Genomic DNA, 7,670 nt, shown 5'->3' on the forward strand with positions numbered 1-7,670 from the left:
CAGCAGAAGGTGGTTCACATTCGCAACTGCGAATACATTTCCCGTACCTACGTGTATGTTTTTTTGACCGGGTAAGGTCCCTGCCGTAACACGGAGCTTGTTTCGGAAATAGAAGAGAAAGGTAATGTGGACATTCAAGCCGCCAGTAGCCACCACAGTGTCCAGGGGTGCCAGTCTACCACTATGAGGCATAGTACATTGGAGCTGCAGTCGTGGGTATTAATTTACGTGCGAGCCCACGTGTTCACATGATACTACGCATGTACTTAAGTCAGCGCTCCGTCCATGGAGGGCAAGTTCGTCCCGAGCTTCGAGCGACCACCAGCTGCTTCAACTCTCCGCTACCTGTGTCCGCTACGACACCGCATGCCGCTGTCGCTCCAGTCTCGGGCATGGGTGTGTGTGTTTGTCCTTAGGATAATTTAGGTTAAGTAGTGTGTAAGCTTAGGGACTGATGACCTTAGCAGTTATATCCCATAGGATTTCACACACATTTGAACATTTTTTGTCGCTCCAGCTGCCCACCATGTTGCCGTCCTCATCCTGAGCTACATCCGACGCTGCGCTTCCGCCAGCCACTTCGAGGACATCGCTTCGCAGCATTCGTTATGACTGCCCACACGCTCATAGCCTCGTGGGACCATGTCGCTACGGTCGCTTGCTGGACACCAGTTGACTGCCTACTGTAATTCCTCTTTCTCTCGAATTAGAAGATTAAAGGTTCATTGTATGTGATTACTAGCAAGAAGAGAAAACGGAAGTATGTTAATGATGGGAGCTGAGGTGGAAAACGGAGAAATCAGTGGTGGTTGGCTCGTTGCTAACAGGGTGAAGCATGGCCGTTAGAATAATATCAGTAATTCAATGCCAGCATTGGTTTGCATTGCAGTCATTCTTGAGAAGGTATCGGATTTCGTGTGAAAATTTAGAATAAATGCAGGTTCTGTTATTAACCATGCGGTGCTGCTACAATGGCGACAGATCAATGGCATCGTCACGATACTAACGTCCAACTTAACTCGTTGCTCAATGTCACAAAAAGTCTTTAAAAATCAGTGTTAGGACTAGGAATCGCTATAATATTCAATAACAACATCATTCTTTTCAAGTTGTGTAGACATTATTCTCAGTAACTGTATTTAAGGTGAGCCTTGTGATAAACAGTTGTTAATTCAGAGAATGGATTTCACTAACTCCAACCACACCATTCAGCAAAGGATAAGATGTACAAAAGCTAGAATATAACTATACTACACTAGCCGTTCGGACAGAAGTCGTTCTAAAAAGAGTGATGACGAGGATGTAATTGATTCCTCCACTGTGTTTTAAACAAAATCCAAATGAGTATCCAGAGATTATACACTTTACAAATCTTTATAATATTACTCGTATCTGAGCGTTCATAAGGCTGTGTTAGTTATATATGGTCTATATATATGAGCCCCCAACCTCGTAGGACCGTGTCGTCTCAGCCCTTGCTGCTCATCAGGAGACTACCTGGGAGTTCCCACCCTCGTGGGACTGTGTCGTCGTTATTCTTCCCTGCTTCTCAAGACACTGATGTTCTTAAGTCGTGTAGACATTATTCTCAGAAACTGTATTTAAGGTGAGTCTTGTGATAAACAGTTGTTAATTCAGAGAATGGATGCTCCGAAACACATGTGCCTACACCGACATCGTACTTTGTCATCATATCTGCCGCAGATCACAGCCAATCCTGATGTACAGATCGGGCAAGCCTCCGACCTTTTCATTCTGGGCTGAAGCTGGATCTCCAGCACCTTGTCAAATGGTTCAAATGGGTCTGAGCACTGTGGGACATAACTTCTGAGGTCATCAGTTCCCTAGAACTTAGAACTACTTAAACCTAACTAACCTAAGGACATCACACAGACGGCCGGAGTGGTAGAGCGGTTCTAGGCGCTTCAGTCTGGAACCGCGCGACCGCTGCGGTCGCAGGTTCGAATCCTGTCTCGGGCATGAATGTGTGTGATGTCCTTAGGTTAGTTAGGTTTAAGTAGTTCTAAGTTCTATGGGACTGATGACCTCAGATATTAAGTCCCATAGTGCTCAGAGTCATTTGAACCATTTGACATCACACATATCCATGCCCGAAGCAAGATTCGAACCTGCGATCGTAGCGGTCGCGCGGTTCCAGATTGTAGCGCCTAGAACCGCTCGGTCACCCCGGCCGGCAGCACCTTGTCCTCTGCTCGTGATTTCACCATCCTTCAGCCACTTATTATTGATGCTCATGACATTAGTACGCGAACAGCTGACCACTGTCACCGTTTCCGAGATATTCGTTCCCATACTCCTAACTACAACAATTTGTCCTTTCTCAATGCCGCTTATAGCTGTGGACTGAGGGCCGTATCATCGCTAGACTGATTCCCCATTCGTCTCAGCTCGTCTTAAATGCTTTCCTCAACACGTCACGTATCGGCATTCACTCCAGAGGAGGGGAGTTGTCATAATGTTTCGTCTCATCAGAGTATCTTTGAAGCGGCTGCAGCATGGAGTTTTGAATAAGTGCGTTACAGTGAAAGAGGAAATCACGATGAAAGCTAGTGAGAAGGCAAACACAACAGTGAAGCTGTGAATGCGCCGGGGAATACACCTGAAAGAGTATTGAAAACAGATATGGGTGAAATAATAACATTACGTGCCCCACATGCAGTAAAAGCAATGTTGCTTTGACACAAATTGTTGGCTCTTGCCCAATCGTCTCGTATAGGGTGCCTAAGGGATGCTGCGTTCTCGGAATGCTATACAACAATTCAAATAACATTAGTAATTTTATTTCTATAAAGCAGATTGACAATACTTAACTTGGAGATTTACAAGGAGCAGTCGCACGCGATGGGCGACCTGCAAACAGTAAAAGTTCATGCTATACACAATGTTCTTGCAAGTTGACACACATCACTGATAACTGATCTGCGAGTGCCGGTCTACGACTGTGCCTATATCGTCCACTAATGTCCGTATACTGGGCCGATCTGAACGGCCGAGACTGGCAGGAGCGGAGTTTATATTCACTTCTTGCAGAGGTCACTCCTGGCGCCCTCTTCATTCCGGCGGTTGTGGTTACGCCAGAACACAAATAGCAACGCAAGTAGCACGAGTATTCAGAATAAAAGTTACACATTTGAACCGAAGTAGAGAAATGGATAGATGGATAAAACTATAGTTCAATAAACAAGACACGTATTCACATTTGTGAATATGGACAACTATCAGCAGTATAAAGGATTGATGACAGTGAAAATTTGTGCCGGCTCGGACTCGAACCCCGAATTCCCACTTATTATGAGGGGCCACCGTAACATTTGCCTATCTGAGCGAGACTCAGAGTCACACCCAAACTTCAATATGTCGCTTGCCTGGTGCCGGTGGGTAAATACGATATTGCAGTGCTTGTGTTATTCAGAATTACGATGCAAAGTTCCTTCGGACATGCATTCATGTACAAGTACAGATTGTAGACACATGTTACGTTATGTTAACCGGGGACCTAGAAACGACTGAGAGGCTCCGTCCCCGTCCCCGTCGCAGCCGCAGTGGTCCACAACCCCACGACGATTACCGCAGCCGTCTTCACCCATCCACCGCCCCACACCGAACCCAGGGTTATTGTGCGGTTTGACCCCCGGTGGACCCCCCCCCCCCCCCCTCCCAGGGAACGTCTCACACCAGACGAGTGTAGCCCCTATGTTTGCGTGGTAGAGTAATGGTGGTGTAGGGGTACGTGAATGGAACCAGCCCGCATTTGCCGAGGCAGATGGAAAACCGCCTAAAAACCATCCACAGGCTGGCCGGCCCACAGGACCTCGACACAAGTCCGCCGGGCGGATTCGTGCCGGGGACCGGCGTTCCTTCCCGCCCGGAAAGCTGTGCGTTTTTTTTATTTTTATTTATTTATTTATTTTTTAAAGTATATATCATTTCTAGGCTGCCGTTGCGCAATATAATGCGTTAGACCGCACGGCCAACCGGGCGGGCTTTGTAGACACATACTTGACGACATACGGAAGTTTCGATGTAGCCTTTAGTCGTGCTCAGATAGCCAAACGTTAAGCCGATCTCTGACGATAAGTGGAGATGGAAATGATCGTTTGGGGTCAGTGCCCGGGAGTTCCCAGGCGGGAATTTCGGCTGCCAAGTGCAGGTCTTATTGAGTGCGACACCACATTGGGTGAACTGCGAGTCGACAATGGGGATGAAATGATGATGAAAGCACAACACCCAGTCCCTGAGGGGAGAAAATCTCCCTCCACAGCCGGGGATCGATCCCGGGACCCCATGCGTGGCAATCCAACGCGCTGACCATTCAGCTAATGGGGCGACGATAAGTGGGAAATCCGTTTGCGAATCCCTGTCTGGCACAAATTTTCACTGTCGTCAATCCATCAAACAGCTGATGGGTATCTACATTCGCAACTGCGAATACATTTCTTGTATTTCATAAAGACTGTAGTCGCCACAGTGCCTGTTCCTTCGGAGATGCAAGGATGTCTGACGGAACTTTGCATCCTACCTGGAATAAAACAGCCACTACAATATCGTTGAGAGCATTTTTCTATAAAATTATGGGTGAATTTTGTGCCCGCTTATTATCACCTTTTTGAGAAGAGAAAGTCGTACAGAAATCGACGTGGATTTCACCGAGATCATGAGAAATTTAGCTCGTTCTCTTCGTCCGTAAGATCCGCAGAGGCGTTGATAAAGGTGTTCAGATTGATTCCGTGTTCCTTGCCATCCGAAAGCCATTAGATAATTTCCGCCTTGTGGTTTCACTAACAAAATACGAGCTTACAGCGTATCGAACCAGAACTGCTACTGGATTCAGCATTTCCTTGCAGACAGAAATCAAGACGTCTTTCTGAACGAGAAATTGTCTGGCGTAAAAAATCTTCAGGCGTACTCAGTAGAGTGAGATGAGGCACTAGCTTGACGAGGTACATATAAACGTTCAAATAGACAACATCGGAAGTTACGCGAAGATGTACCAAGACGACATTGTTGTAGGCCTAAAAAGAGCGTTTCACAATTCCTATTAAGTGGCTCCGGAACGCCCTATACTTGCAATGTTAAAATAACGCTTATAAATTACATCTTTCCTCACAAAGTATTTGAGGTAGGAAGTTGAACTTTTTACAGATTGTTTATTGGAATATGGGCTACAACTTAACACAGGGATTTTACAAAATTTTAGTTCAGTTATTAAAGATGATTTTTTTTTCAATTGTAATGAAAATTCACAACATTTTTTTGCAATTTTTTATTTATATATTCAAAAATATACAGTTTTTTGGAAAAAGGCTGTGTTAAATTATGCAGAAGGTACTGTGTAACATTTACTGAAAGTTTGAAACAAATATGTTTGGAAGATCCTTAGAAAACATGTAATTAGTATGAGAAAATAAAAGTTTTGGGAATCGAGCGACAAAGATTGGATTAACTTTTTAGTGCATTCCAGGTCCATAGGATGGATTATCTTCATCCTCTGCAAACTCCTCCTCCAGCTTCCTCTTGTTCCTCCTCCTGTTTACTCTTGCTTGTATTTCTAGACTCTTTACAGCCCTGTCTGCAGCCCGAAGGCGTTCCTTGTCTAACGCAAGCATCGCTCGTTGTTGTGTTCGTAGATTTTGCTACCATTTTCTTCAGTTGCAGTTACTGCAACACTGTTCCAAAAGGTGGTCGTGTATGAACAACTATCACATTTCAGTTGTATTTCACTAGCAAGTCCTACGTGCTTTATTATGGAGAGTTCCAGACCAACTTCACTACAATGAATACATCTTACACAGTTTGAAAAAAATCCTTTGAGAACCGACATATCAAATATTTCATTCACATCCAATTCGCCCATAAAACATTCATAGTTTTCACTCATTGAACCAAGCTTCTTCTGTGAAGTATTTTCTTTCCCACTTCGACTGGTATGGGCAGGTGTACTTGAGAGGTTAGGTTCACTCACTTGGTTATCGTCTTTATTGTTTACAGTAATAACACATACCTTTGGCTTTCCAACATTTCTCTTTTTCTTAAAAGCCTTCAGAGGATTTCTAATAACTTTACTTTTACTCATTATTATACTTCAACAAAACAGAGACTCAAGAAACAGAATTAATTACGAGTATTTTCGAGATAACGACAGAGTAAATAAACATGAAACAATCGACAATCACACCAGCGATATATATTGAACCATCACAGGTTAGCCACAACACATACTTTATCTCACATCACTAAAATGTACCTGATGAACCCATTTGACAGCAGTTTAACAGCGCCACAGTGGGTCACGCCCATGTAGAACACATTTCAAAAAAAATTTAAAAATAGTTGTAGTCTTCGGAATTGAATAAATTATATATCTATTAAAAGGTAATAGTCTGCAGATTCAGAAAACGCAAAAAAGTAAAAATTGAACTTTTCATGATTTTGAGCCTTTCCGGAGCCCCTTAAAGGGTTCTATGTGTTGTAGAGGAGACTGAGTAGATAAAGCACTGACAAGAAACCCATGTTTAGAAATGTAGCGTTTGGATATAAAAGAATTTGCAGATCGAATCACTTTCAAATCTCCCGCTTTTTGGTTTGCACACGAATAGAGAAGAGGGCCCTATCGCCAGTCCCTGATGTGAGTGAAACGCCAGGGAGTTGGTTGAGGAGTGGAAAGTGTGGTACCGTACAAAGATGGCGTTGCCACACCAAAGTGGGCATCGCGAATCGATACCACAGACATTAGCGGTGTCTCACAGCAGTCTGTAATGATGTACGGGAGGCGCCTCTGAAGACCATGCCTCCCCTCTCAGCACAGCAGCGCCCTCACGAGGTCAATATAGCGTCGAGATAGCAAGAGCTCTGCCCAGTTCGTGATCTCATCTGAAGAAGTCAACATCATAGTGCAGGACCTTGGTGATAGCTGAAGTTTCTGATGATTTTGTGCATTTGAATGTGGAACATCATACTGCAAGAGAACAGGTTGTTAAACATCCCGGCAGATTAAAACTGTATGCCGGACCGAGACTCGAACTCGGGACCTTTGCCTTTCGCGGGCAAGTGCTCTACCAACTGAGCTACCCAAGCACGACTCACGACCGCTCCTCACAGCTTTAATTCCGCCAGTACCTCGTGTCCTACCTTCCAAACTTTACAGAAGCTCTTCTGCGAGCCTTGCAGAACTAGCACTCCTGGAAGAAAGGATATTGCGGAGACATGGCTTACAGCCTGGGGGATGTTTCCAGAATGAGACTTTCATTCTTCAGCGGAGTGTGCCTGATATGAAACTTCCTGGCAGATTAAAACTGTGTGCCAGACCGAGACGAGCTCAGAACCTTTGCCTTTCGCGGGCAAGTGCTCTACCAACTGAGCTACCCAAGCACGACTCACGACCCCTCCTCACAGCTTTAATTTCGCCAGTACTCCAACCTTCCAAACTTCACAGAAGCACTTCTGCGAACCTTTCAGAACTAGCACTCCTGCAAGAAAGGATATTTCGGAGACATGGCTTAGCCACAGCCTGGGGGATGTTTCCAGAATGAGGTAGGAGACGAGGTACTGGCGGAATTAAAGTTGTGAGGACGGGGCGTGAGTCGTGCTTTGGTATCTCAGTTGGTACACATCGGCCGTTTCTTTTTGGAATTTAGTTTTATATGCACCGG

The 7,670-nt window shown here is 44.9% G+C and overlaps 1 non-coding gene across 1 annotated transcript; it reads right to left on the reverse strand.

Annotated features, from left to right (window-relative positions):
* Positions 1-7,021: 7,021 nt before the first annotated feature.
* On the reverse strand, positions 7,022-7,096 carry Trnas-cga (transfer RNA serine (anticodon CGA)). Its single transcript has one exon. It is a non-coding gene; the product is annotated as a tRNA-Ser (tRNA).
* Between the last annotated feature and the right edge of the window lie 574 nt (positions 7,097-7,670).

The sequence above is a fragment of the Schistocerca serialis genome, chromosome 6 (assembly GCF_023864345.2).
Source record: "Schistocerca serialis cubense isolate TAMUIC-IGC-003099 chromosome 6, iqSchSeri2.2, whole genome shotgun sequence".
Taxonomy (NCBI): domain Eukaryota; kingdom Metazoa; phylum Arthropoda; class Insecta; order Orthoptera; family Acrididae; genus Schistocerca; species Schistocerca serialis.